The 13116-nt window shown below is 42.4% G+C and overlaps 1 long non-coding RNA gene across 1 annotated transcript in view; it reads right to left on the bottom strand.

Annotated features, from left to right (window-relative positions):
• Nucleotides 1-209: 209 nt before the first annotated feature.
• LOC114805813 overlaps nt 210-13116 on the bottom strand; it is a 70004-nt gene continuing 57097 nt past the window's right edge. The window contains exon 3 of the long non-coding RNA XR_003753838.1: nt 210-405. This is a non-coding gene — a long non-coding RNA (uncharacterized LOC114805813). The remainder of the gene's footprint in view (nt 406-13116) is intronic.

Genomic DNA, 13116 nt, shown 5'->3' with positions numbered 1-13116 from the left:
ACCATTTTTCTTACCTGTTCTGCCTGGTGAGATTGGGTTAAAGTCTACAGCTACATTGCAGTTCTGAACTGTATGGCTAATTATGGGTTTCAGAGGGACTTTTTCAAAACATTGGACATCATCAAAATACCACAGTAGTTTCTGCGGTCAGCTTTCTGCCTTTGTTCTTGGGGACGCTGATGATGAGAATGACTTTTAAAATCCTGGGAATCAGTATGCTGTATGCTGAGGAAAACCTCCTCTTCGCAGCTACGTAGATAAACCCCTCCCTACCTGTATGTCGCATTAGCCATACCATCGGGTCTGGAAGCTTCATCATTCTTCTAAATGCTGGAACAAAGGTCAGGTCTTTTTCTACCGGCAAATCCTCCATTCTTCAGGGAAGCTCATCTTCAGTGGGGGAAACTGGAAGAAACAAAAACTAATTTGAATCAGTGTTTTTTAAGGCACTGTGTCTTCATATGAAGGGCCCCTAGGTAATTACTAATGGCTTCTTTCTGATGCTCTACTCTTAGAAAATGAGGGTCTCCACTGGATGATCCACCCCCATAATATAATTCAAAGATGAAACATTACAAGAACCACCCAAATCAGAGTCATACCATTCACTCACAGTTGATCTCTCTGATTGCTCCTTGAGGTCTCATGTTCATAAAAATTACCACTAATCTGATCACTTACATGTTTCCTCTCACCTTTGTGTTTACACAAACTCCTTTTGATTAGGAGCCAGTGGGCCTTTTGGATCACTTGCTATTACATTTAAATTTAATTGAAAAAGTAATATTCCCACAATTAGTAAATGGTCTTTTGATAGTACTTCAGTACAGCAAAGCAGTTTTCTGCCTTTCATTAATAACCGGGATTTTGTGTTCTTTACAACGAACAATAGATCTATTAAAACTCACTCTCCACCATCTGGGTCTCCTTGAAAGTCGGTCTGGGGCCAAATTATTATTTCTAAAGATGCAAAGAAAATGGACAGGGCCCAGCCTCCCCTGGGCCTGTAATGCACACTTGCAAAGAGTTTTCAGGATAATGCAAGCACTTGATTAGCTTGTAACAGCTAAAAATTTCCTGAAATTGAGTGAAATAATTGGCAATTATGCAGGGCTAAGTATTATGAAAGAGTGATGATGATGGGACATTATGGCCCAGCTAATTAACAAACAAGAATTGGACAGACCCACAAGAAAGGGGGTCAAAGGGGGAACTACATAGTCAGTGGTCTGGAGGTTAACCAGATAAATTGGTCACCTAAAAAAAAAAGGGTTTGAAAAGACACCTCCGATGACCTACTTCTACTCAACAGGTTAATTTTAGCGCTTGACGTTTACCATAAGATAACCTCTGCAGGAGTCACAGACTGAAATCTACAGAGTTGGGGGGAAAGGTGAACTTGAACAAATCGCTTGAAAAACAACAAACCCACACAGCATCTCAATAGACAAGTCCCTATGGAAAGAGGAAGCTATTTCTTTTCTTGCTTTTTAGTCATCAGCAGCAAGTTTGTATTTTTTTTAACTAAAGAATTTTCTCGGTTCTCCAAAGAGGAACCTTGAAAAAGGGACAGGCTGGAGTGATGTGGCAAACCTAGGAGTCATTTTAGGATAATTCCAGAAAATTCACTCTGTCTTAGTCTATTCAAACCCTCAAGTTCCAGCCTTACCCAGATCTCAAAGTTTAGTTGTTGCAGGCAGAACCCTTTTTAAAAATAACAATAATCAAAAAAACCCCCCACCACAACATTGAGTTTTTATGAGTTTCATCATCATCATAATAACCATGTTATTTGTTGAGCATTCACTGTGCTCCAAGCACTGTATTAAACCCTGGGATGGGTACATTTCAAGTAGATTGGACACAGTCCCTGGTTCGCGAGATTTCCAGTCTAAGGGAGAATGAGTGGTTTATCCCCATTTTCTACAGATGAGGAAACTGAGGCCCGAGAAGCTAAGTGACTTAACGAAAGTCACCCAGCAGGCAAGTGGCAGAACTAAGATTAGAATCCAGATCCCCTGACTCCCAAGCCCGTAGTGCCATTTCAGCGTGGCTCAATGGAAAGAGCCCGGGCTTGGGAGTCAGAGGTCATGGGTTTGAATCCCGGCTCTGCCACTTGTCAGCTGTGTGACTGCGGGCAAGTCACTTAACTTCTCAGTGCCTCAGTTACCTTATCTGTAAAATGGGGATTAACTGTGAGCCTCACATAGGACAACCTGATTACCCTGTATCTCACCCAGTGTTTCTAACAGTGCTCTGCACACAGTAAGCGCTTAACAAATGCCAACATTATTATATTATTATTTCCTATATGTATGTGCCAAACACTGTAGTAAACACTGGGGTTGATACAAGGTAATTAGGTCAGACACTGTCTGGCCCAGCAAGCTGGCCCAGGGGAATGGCAAGAGTAGAAAAAGCAGTGCCACTATGATAGAAAAGTAAAAGTAAAAGAAGAGAAAATCCAAGAAAATCTGTTAATGTTTCCCATTGTTTTGCAGGGGTGGGGGTGGGGGGAGTGGAGAACAAAGGGACCAGCAGCCATGCTAAATTTAAAATTATTTAAAAATAAAGAAAAAAAAGCTGTTGTGGGGAGGTGACAGGAAAGCCTCTGGGATCAAGAGAGGATGGGGGTGAGGGTGGGCCTATTTCCTGTTGAATCCACAAGCGTGAAAGCGGCTAAAAATCAGGCTAAAAATCACTTCGATAGGATGTGGTTTCCGCCAGGCTGTCGGAGAACCTTTCTTGTCAGGAACTGAGAAATCTCCCCGAACATCTTTCTATTTTATGACCTAGGAAAAAGGAAGCCCTTAAAGTCAGAGTTTACAATCTGCACTGAATGCCCTTTTTGTGCACTTCTGTATTCATGGCTCAAGAAGTTGAAAACACAATCCCTACCCTGAAGTAGTTTTTCTGTCTTTACTTCTCCCAACACCAGGTTGGAAGCTGGGTAAGTTTTCTAGCTCATTTTTTCTCTTCAGGTGGTAGTAGTAGTAATGGTATTTCTTGAGGGCTCCCTTACCCCCCAATAAGAAAAATGTGCCCTATCCACAAGGAGCATACACCCTTAATGAGAAATGGATATAAAAATATATGTAAAGTAAATAATTGAATGTAGAATTCATTATTCATTAAATCTACAGTAAGATTACTTAGAAACATCCTTTCTTAAACACACTACACAATTCCACTCTAAACACTAATTATTAGAATAACAGGCCCCCTATCTTTCCCACATACTGACCAAAATTCCTAATGCATATATATATCTAGATAGATAGATAGATAGATAGATAGATAGATAGATAGATACACACACACGTATAAAAAAGGGCACATAAAAGGAGAATAAGTGGGCAGAGGATTTTATTTTTATTTCTTGAACATCCATGCCCATAAATGGAGATTGATCCTCAGCTTAAGGTTCTTCTTTGGGGAATTAATTAAGCAACGAATCTGGTTTGAAACTATGTTGATGTGACTTTGAGACTGACTGGCTTTAAGGAGAATGAATGAACGCCAACCAGGAAGAGGAGGATAGATTCCAGGGAACTCGGATTGCAGCAGGCCCATTTCTTATGCTCTTACTGGAGTATAGGCTTACTGACAGAATTGAGGATTCTGAAAAACCTCCCTATTGTAAAAACCTCTCTCATTCTTGAAGCTTCAGATATATTAAACCAAATAACAAACTTTATTTTGAATTTAATTCACTGCTTTCTAACCAGAAATATCTGCATGATCTCCTGTGACACAGAATGGAATAAACTAGAATAAATGATGTAGAGTATTTTGATAGATTAATCACTGCAGGAAGTGAAGTACTCACAGCATTCATCATGAGAGGGAAGACATTATACCAAGATGACATCTGTTTTCCTCCATGCAATTTACTAGACTGATTTCACTGTTATTTAGCAGATGTGTAGATTTACTTATTAGGATTACAAAACTGCTGGGGAAAGTAGGGGTCTTTATTGATAGCTTTCTAACTTCCATAATTGTAGAATGACTAAACTGTCTGCTTTCCCTTGCACTAACAAAACATTAAAACTCTCAGTTGACAGGATATTCCTCGGGTAAAAAAAAAAGTGGCATTGTGGATCCTTATCTATCAGTAAAATACTAATTAACCCATTTTAAAATGTGGCATTACTCTTTTTTCAAACCAGCAGCCCAATACTTTTTTTACCTATGTTTCAAAGGATCTTGCCTCTCTCATTTTCAGAACTCTACCTGATATTTTCCCACATTTTGGCTGTTTCTATTAATTCTGTTGAAAATCTAGTATGCCTTTCTCTTCCATCTTGGTGACGAGAGTGACCCTCTTGGTAGCTGTGAAAGACGGGTGGGGAGAAGACTGGGGTTAAAATCCCTCAGCATTCTGAGATGCCCAGAGAAGCAGTGTGGCCTAATAATAATAATAATGTTGGTATTTGTTAAGCGCTTACTATGTGCCGAGCACTGTTCTAAGCGCTGGGGTAGACATAGGGGAATCAGGTTGTCCCACGTGGGGCTCACAGTCTTAATCCCCATTTTACAGATGAGGGAACTGAGGCACAGAGAAGTTAAGTGACTTGCCCACAGTCACACAGCCGACAAGTGGCAGAGCTGGGATTCGAACTCATGAGCCCTGACTCCAAAGCCCATGCTCTTTCCACTGAGCCACGCTGCTTCTCTAGTGGACAGAGCACAGGCCCGGTAGAAGGATGTGGGTTCTAATCTCAGCTCTGTCACTTGTCTGCTGTGTGACCTTGGACAAGTCATTTCACTTCTCTGTGCCTCAATTCCCTCATCTGTAAAATGGGGATTAAGACTGTGAGTCCTATCTGGGACAGGGACTGTATCCAAGCCCATTACCTTGTATCTACCCTAGGGCTTAGTACAGTGTCTGGCATATAGAAAGCACTCAACAAATACCACATGTATTATTATTATTTTTCCACACCACTGGTTCCACAATGCTAAAGTGACCAAAACTGAGCATGTACTGAGCAATGCACAACCCACAGAGGAGCCCAAGAATTTAAAGTGAACAAGAGCAGGTGGAGGCCGGAAAAGTAGGCTGATTGGTTAGCAGTCCATCTCCTCTTCTAGACTGTAAGCTTGGTATAGGCAAGAAATGGGTCTACCAACTCTGTACTCGCAAAAGTCCTTAGTGCACTGAAAAGCAATCACCCTGCCCCCTCCTACCTCACCTCGATACCCTCCTATTACAACCCAGCCTGCAAACTTCGCTCCTCTAATGCTAACCTTCTCACTGAGCCTCAATCTCACCCGTCTCATCGCCGTTCCCTCATCCACATCAGACCTCTGGCCTGGAATGCCCTCCCTCCTCAAATCTGACAGATAATTACTCTCCCCCTCTTCGATGCACTGACTTTTTTTTAAAATGGCATTTTTTAAGAGCTTACTGTGTGCCAGCCACTGTAGAGAAGCAGCGTGGCTCAGTGGAAAGAGCACGGGCTTTGGAGTCAGAGGTTATGGGTTCGAATCCCGGCTTGGCCACTTATCAGCTGTGTGACTTTGGGCAAGTCACTTAACTTCTCGGTGCCTCAGTTACCTCATCTGTAAAATGGGGATTAAGACTGTGAGCCCCACGTGGGACAACCTGATTCCCCTGTGTCTACCCCAGCACTTAGAACAGTGCTCGGCACATAGTAAGCGCTTAACAAATACCAACATCATTATTATCATTATTAGTGAGCGCTGGGGGTAGATACAAGCTAATCAGATTGGATACGGTCCCTCTGCCGCATGGGGCTCCCAGTCTTAATCCTCACTTTATAGATAGGTAACTGAGAAACAGACAAGTTAAGTGCCTTGCCCAAGGCCACACAGCAGACAAGTGGTGGGGCTGTGATTACAACCCAGTTCCTTTGACTCATAGGTCTGTGCTCTATCCACTTGATACACTGCTTCAATGCTGCAAGGTATACAAACAGCTTTGTGCTGTAGTCCAAATGTTCCCTAATTTTCCAACAACACTTTAGTTAAAACATAGTGAAAATGTGTGTTCCAGAAGAACAGAGAGAACCTTAAGATAGACCACAGAAGAGCCTAAATATGTATTTCAGCAAAGTCCTAATACTGTTTCCAGAGGAAGCTGGGAATTTAAGACCCAGGAACTTCTAACTTCATTCATTCATTGTCAGTCATATTTATCGAGCACTTACTGTACTGGGCTCACTTGGGAAGTACAATTCAACAAACTTCCAAATTGACCTGGTAATGACCTAGCAATGACCTGACCAGGAGACATGATCCCAAGTCAAAGAAGGCCCGAAATTAGGGTTGGGGTGGATCGTCCACAACCAAGCCTACCCATCTTCCCAGAACCTAGCCCCAGCACTTATGCAACTCTAAATTGGGCATCATAATCAATAAGGTCAATAAATGATTGATAAGCATGTCTGTCTGGGCTCAAGAACCAGGTAATAAAGTCACCTATGGAAGATCAGAATTAGTCTTCCATAGATGACTATGGGGAAAAAAAGATTGGGGGAAAAAATTCTAAAATGTTCCAATAACTGATGTTCGCCTCGTAGTTCGCCTCGTAACAAACTGAACCCCAAATGAATCATCCCATCAGCGAGGCACATCATTTATTATTTCTCTAGACTGTAAGACTGTTGTGAGCAGGGAACGGGTCCACTAATTCTCTGTATTGCACTCTCCCAAGTACAGTGCTCAGTCATGGGTTCTAATCCTGGCTCTGCCGCTTGTCAGCTGTGTGACTTTGGGCAAGACACTTCATTTCTCTGTGTCACAGTCACCTTCTCTGTAAAATGGGGATTAAGACTGTGAGCCCCACGTGGGACAACCTGATCACCTTGTATTCCCCCCAGCGCTTAGAACAGTGCTCTGCACATATTAAGCACTTAACAAATGGCATCATTATTATTATAGCAAGTGCTCAATAAATACTGTCGATTGATTGGCTGATTATGTCTCTTGTACCTCTGCTTTGTTAAAATCAACTGTATATAATCAACGAATGGGATTTATTGAGTGCTGACCATTTGCGGAACACTGCTCTAAGCGCTTGGTAGGGATAATAGGCAACATCTTGTAAATAAGAAAATACTGTACCACCTGCCATATAAAGTGTCTATTAAAATAATGTCTTACAGATTTCTTACATGTGGAGGCAAAGTGCTGTGAGAAAAAAATGCTTAGTCTTAGCAGGCTAAACTAGTGGCATTTATTAACACGGCAGTCAAAGTTATAATGCTCAGAGAAAATGTAATTTAAAATTAAATTAACCTCTTGTGTGCCCTACAGCTTAGAGCCTACAAAAGGCTAATCAGAGTATATCACCGACAGCAAACAAAAACCATTTGAGAGCTTGCCCTAAGCTCGGAGAGCACAGCACTGACTGGGTGAGAGTCGTGTTTACTGGAGATCTTTTGGCAAATGTCAAATGGACGATGAAGACAAGTGAATCCTGCGTTTTCGGTTAGTCTTAGTAGAAATTACTCTTATGTAACAGATCCCCATTCTTATAAAATATATCCCCGTTCAAAACCCCGATTCAGAAATAATAGCACTGGTGCATTATTTTAGAAGAGTGCTTCTCACAGAGCAAGCGCTTAACAAATACCATCATCATTATTATTATATTGACAAAATACTCCATTTTTAGAAACAGATATAAATGGCTACAATAGGTTTCAGTGAATAAAAATGCATCTGTAACTCATCCTTCAGAATCCTGATCTGTTACTCAAGGGAAGTGTATGGATCAGCAGATGATTAGGACTCTAAGAAGCCACTCCAGGCCAGGAAGGGGAGCAATTTAGCAGAATTCAATGAAGTTGATGAGCCAGTTGACCCAAGGGGATTTTCCCAGCCCTAGAAGAACATAGAGATCCCAGGGGGTCTCTAGAACCTCTCTATGGTAACCCAGAGGTCTCCCACTAGAGAGAGGACTGTGTACACCTGTACACCGCGTGATCCTAGGTATCAGTAGCAGGGCAGACAGATGCATAAGACATGATTCAAGTCATTGATCCAGTTTAATGGGGACGGCAATAGACATAAAATGAATATACCGCCTTTCTAAAGAAGCCTGAAACCTCTCATTCACCCTTTACACTTATTACATGAATACCAGCCCTATGTATCCAACCTGGGTAAAAGTTAGCTTGTTTCCATTTCTCCTGTTCTTCCAAACTCTCATCCCCACCAAGGAAGAGACACTCTCTAGGGCAGCCTCCTGAATTAATATCAATGAATTTACCAGGCTCCCCAGTTCTAAATACCATTTCTACTCCCACAACATTAGAGAATATTTATTAACCAACTCGGGCACCACGTTCTTAATCACTAGCTTCTACCCTGCCTCTTCCCTCTCACCGTCTGCCCCACTCCCTACTGTCCACAGTTTAGCCCCACTCTGTCTACCCAAGGCCACCTCACCTGGGACTCCTCTCTTGTTCCCTTATGTAAAAGTTGACACTCGCAGGCCCATCCCCTCCACTAAACTCAACTCCTTTAACCTCCCATCCCTTCCTAGCTCTTGAACCTCCAACCCACTCCCTCCACTCCTGTGGCCAGGCAACTGTGAGCAGCTGGGAGAAATCCAGACCTCAGGGCGACATTTCCCGCTACAGATTCACAGCTTGGATTTCTGAGTGAAAACTCCATTCTTCCCTTAGCCCTTATCAGCTCTTCCAAATCATCCACTCCATCTGGAAGTCTCTAATTTCCCCTCGTCCAACCGACTACCTTGGGACAGCGTGGCCTAGCAGATAGAGCCCAGGCCTGAAAGTCAGAAGGACATGGATTCCAGTCCCGGCTCTGCCACTTGTCTGCTGTGTGACCTCGGGCTGGTGAGTCTCCATCACCGTGGATGGCACGACCATCCTTCCCGTCCCGCAGGCCCGCAATCTCGGTGTCATCCTTGACTCGTCCCTCTCGTTCACCCCACACATCCTATCCGTTACCAAGACCTGCCGGTTTCACCTCTACAATATCGCCAAGATCCGCCCTTTCCTCTCCACCCAAACGGCTACCTTACTATTACGGGCTCTCGTTATATCCCGGCTAGACTACTGTGTCAGCCTTCTCTCTGACCTCCCTTCCTCCTCTCTCGCCCCGCTCCGGTCTATTCTTCACTCCGCTGCCCGGCTCATCTTCCTGCAGAAACGATCTGGGCATGTCACTCCCCTTCTTAAACAACTCCAGTGGTTGCCTATCGACCTCCGCTCCAAACAAAAACTCCTCACTCTAGGCTTCAAGGCTCTCCATCACCTTGCCCCTTCCTACCTCTCCTCCCTTCTCTCTTTCTACCGCCCACCCCGCACGCTCCGCTCCTCTGCCGCCCACCTCCTCGCCGTCCCTCGGTCTCGCCTATCCCGCCGTCGACCCCTGGGTCACGTCCTCCCGCGGTCCTGGAACGCCCTCCCTCCTCACCTCCGCCAAACTGATTCTCTTTCCCTCTTCAAAACCTTACTTAAAAATCACCTCCTCCAAGAGGCCTTCCCAGACTGAGCTCCTCTTCCCCCTCTACTCCCTCTGCCATCCCCCCTTTACCTCTCCGCAGCTAAAGCCTCATTTTCCCCTTTTCCCTCTGCTCCTCCACCTCTCCCTTCCCATCCCCACAGCACCGTACCCGTCCGCTCAACTGTATATATTTTCGTTACCCTATTTATTTTGTTAATGAATTGTACATCGCCTTGATTCTATTTAGTTGCCATTGTTTTTACGAGATGTTCTTCCCCTTGACGCTGTTTAGTGCCATTGTTCTTGTCTGTCCGTCTCCCCCGATTAGACTGTAAGCCCGTCAAACGGCAGGGACTGTCTCTATCTGTTGCCGACTTGTTCATCCCAAGCGCTTAGTACAGTGCTCTGCACATAGTAAGCGCTCAATAAATACTATTGAATGAATGAATGAACTTCTCTGTGCCTCCGTTACCTCCTCTGTCACATGGGGATGAACACGGGGAGCCCCATATGGGACAGGGACCGCATCTGCCCTCTTAAAATGGGTTGGCCTGCCTCCCCATTCCACACACTTGCACCCAGAAAACCAGCACTTCAATTGGATAAATTCCTACATGGCATTTGGTATTTCCCACTAGTACATTTGGATGTCATTGAGATTAACCTCTACCTGTGGATCCAAGAAATACCATATTTAGACCATTAGTTTGGCAGCTCTTCAGAGGCAGAGATCATCTTACACTCTACCTAAGCATAGTACCCTGCACACAACCTACCCTTGCTCAATACTGTTATTAATGCCATTAGGCCACCAAATTGTTATATCCAATGAACAAATGGAACATACTCCAGGCAAACCAGTTCTTGAATTCCACAAAACTAATCAGGTATAACAGGAAGTCCAGTCTCTGCCCTGGTCTCACATAGGTTATTACACATTCAGAATATCTTCAGAATTTGATTCCTGCCTGTGTTTAGCATTTGAGTTTTTAATAATATTTTCTCACCCATGTGTAGCTTGCTTAACAGGGGCCTTGGGAGTTATGAATACTGATGTATAATGCATAATCAGGAACGACCAAATGAATAATGTGATCAGGGTCTGTGAATACAATTAACCTGTTTGGAATGAAGGAAAGGAATGGGGTGCGGGGTGGGGTATAAAAAACATCGCCTCAGTCATTTAGAAGAGGTCACAAAGTTAAGAAGAATAGTTTAAATAACATTTTAATCTTGATTTTGACAATATGCAATTAAGTAGGTGATTCCATTTTTTCTAGCTCACATTTCTATTTTTACACTGTAAAGGGCATGTACTTTTGAACTGCTGAATTACCCCGGTCTTCACTTGAATCACATATGCAATAAATTCTCTCATCCTTTTGACCAAGTCAAAAAGCACAAGACAAAATACTCTCATCCAAAGTGCCAGTTAAGAGACCCATATGTGAAGTTATTGGAATGAAAATTAGAGCTTCCATTTCTTCGGTAATAAAATCCATTTTCTTTAGATTACTCACTTGTTCCTTTAGATGTTAATAATAATTCAAGGTTGTCAGCCCTCAGAAATATAAAGTAATAATTCTCTTCTAACAAGTAGACTTATTCACACTTTCTTCAGTGTATCTGACAGTCCTGACTGCAACAGGAATCACTGAAGCAATAATTAGCTATAAAACAATGGAGAAGCTAGTAGGTTAAGTAAGAGTCTGACAACCTTTAATAATAGAAGAAATTATCGGAATAAAGTAGACTATTAGACTTCTTTCTGCTGATTGTATTAATTTGGCATACCTAACACAATTAAGTTTAAATAGTCAGTATTAGGAACTATAATTAACTCACACACCAAATTTAGGAGATTTTAAAGGAAGGCTGTCAGAATTCAGTTGTTTCCTCATGTTAAAGTACTACAGCATTTAATGTTTTACTAACCTAGAAACCTTCCTGTAGCTCAAAAAAAATGTCAAGGTGCTAGAAATTTCAAATTTGGATTTATGTTTCTGCAGTATAATCTGTATAAATATATTTTCTGGCCTGAAAATATCCAACTACAATCCTATCAGTGGAATCTGTCGAACTGCTAATCTTCACATTGTTATATGGGATTAGGGAAAAAGTGCTAAAATCACATTTGGGGACACTTCTCAGAATTGATTTGAAATATCATTCATTGGTTGTTGTGAAGGATAAAACAGAGAGAAAGACTATCACCCTAGAAGTCATTGGTAGTTCACTTGGTTTAGCAAACCCCAACTCAATCAACTTGCCATTTCTCCAATCTCTAATTTAGTCTAATGTCTGTCTCCCCATTTAGACTATAAACTGCCCCCTCCAGACTGTAAACTCGCTGTGGGCAGGAAACATATCTACAAACTCTGTTGTACTGTACTTTTCCAAGCACTTAGTACAGTGCTCTGCACACAGTAAACAATAAATCCCACTGATTTCTGTATCTGACCTTGTCCAAGTCCTTTAACTTCTCTGTGCCTCAGTTTCCTCATCTGTAAATCAAGATTAAGTATCTGTTCTCTCAAGCACAATGCTTGGGATGTAGTAAACGCTTAAGTAATACTTTTACTTGAAAGTTTTTCCATTTTTTTTTTCAGAGAGAGGACAGTTGTCAACGATAGAAAATAATGTGATTCAGCCCCAAACTAGAAAGTGAAAGTCAAGGGCATTAACTATAATGCTGGCTCCTCCACTACCTTAACCTCTCTCCGTCTGTTGCTTCATTTGCAAAATGGGGCTGGTTGAAAGTTATGTTTATCCAGGTGATGAGTCAACTTATGCTATATAAAATAAAGAAAAAATGTCCAGGTGCAGCTTAGTCAGCAGCCAGATGCATATAAAAGGCCTACAAACAGTTTAACATTTGGGGCAAAGTACAGCTCTTCAGAAGCTGGGGCTCTAAAAGTGAAAACTAAAAACCTCTAAAAAAAATAAAATAACTGCAGAGAAATACTCGAAACTCTCATTTTTCTCTGGCATTTAAAGTTGGGAAGCTTCCATAAGCACAATCAATCAGTAACATAGCCCAAATTACCATTTTAGTTATTAAAAAAAAATTCTCATTTGGGCTCCAGATGGTGTGGTATTAGCCTTTTATGCCTAGTGACCTGTATTTATCTCCCAACTTGGGTTGCATGTGGAAATTAGTGTTGGGCTTTGATGCTGTGGAACCTTTTGGAGCACATATGAAAGTCACAATACATCTTGGCACAAATAGAAGCAATGGAAGTCCTTTCCCAGACCATGTGCGTGTGTCACCATGGAGGCCCTTGAGGGGAGTCTGGAGTGTCCATCCAAACATCATCTCTTCTCAAGCTGGCAGTCGGAGTGACACGACTTCTGGGAGAATGCCGACGGGGTTGCGGTTTGTTTTGTTTAAAAGGGCACTGCAAAGCTTTTTGTGCACTCCAAATCCTCCAGGTAATAAGGAATATATATCCTAATGACTACATATCACTATAAAATGCTAGCTTCCGCTTTATTAAAATGGAGGGGTGATCTGGGGGCCACCCTTCAAAATACGATAATGGAGTTTAAATTTAAACTGACTCAGTTTAAATTCATTTAACATTGGACATTAACATTGAGAAGCAGCGTGGCTCAGTGGAAAGAGCATGGGCTTTGGAGTCAGGGCTCATGAGTTCGAATCCCAGCTCT

This window comes from Ornithorhynchus anatinus, chromosome 20 (genome assembly GCF_004115215.2).
Source record: "Ornithorhynchus anatinus isolate Pmale09 chromosome 20, mOrnAna1.pri.v4, whole genome shotgun sequence".
Taxonomy (NCBI): Eukaryota; Metazoa; Chordata; class Mammalia; order Monotremata; family Ornithorhynchidae; genus Ornithorhynchus; species Ornithorhynchus anatinus.
The sequence above is the reverse complement of the archived record's forward strand: the minus strand, read 5'-3'. Positions and strand labels throughout refer to the sequence as shown.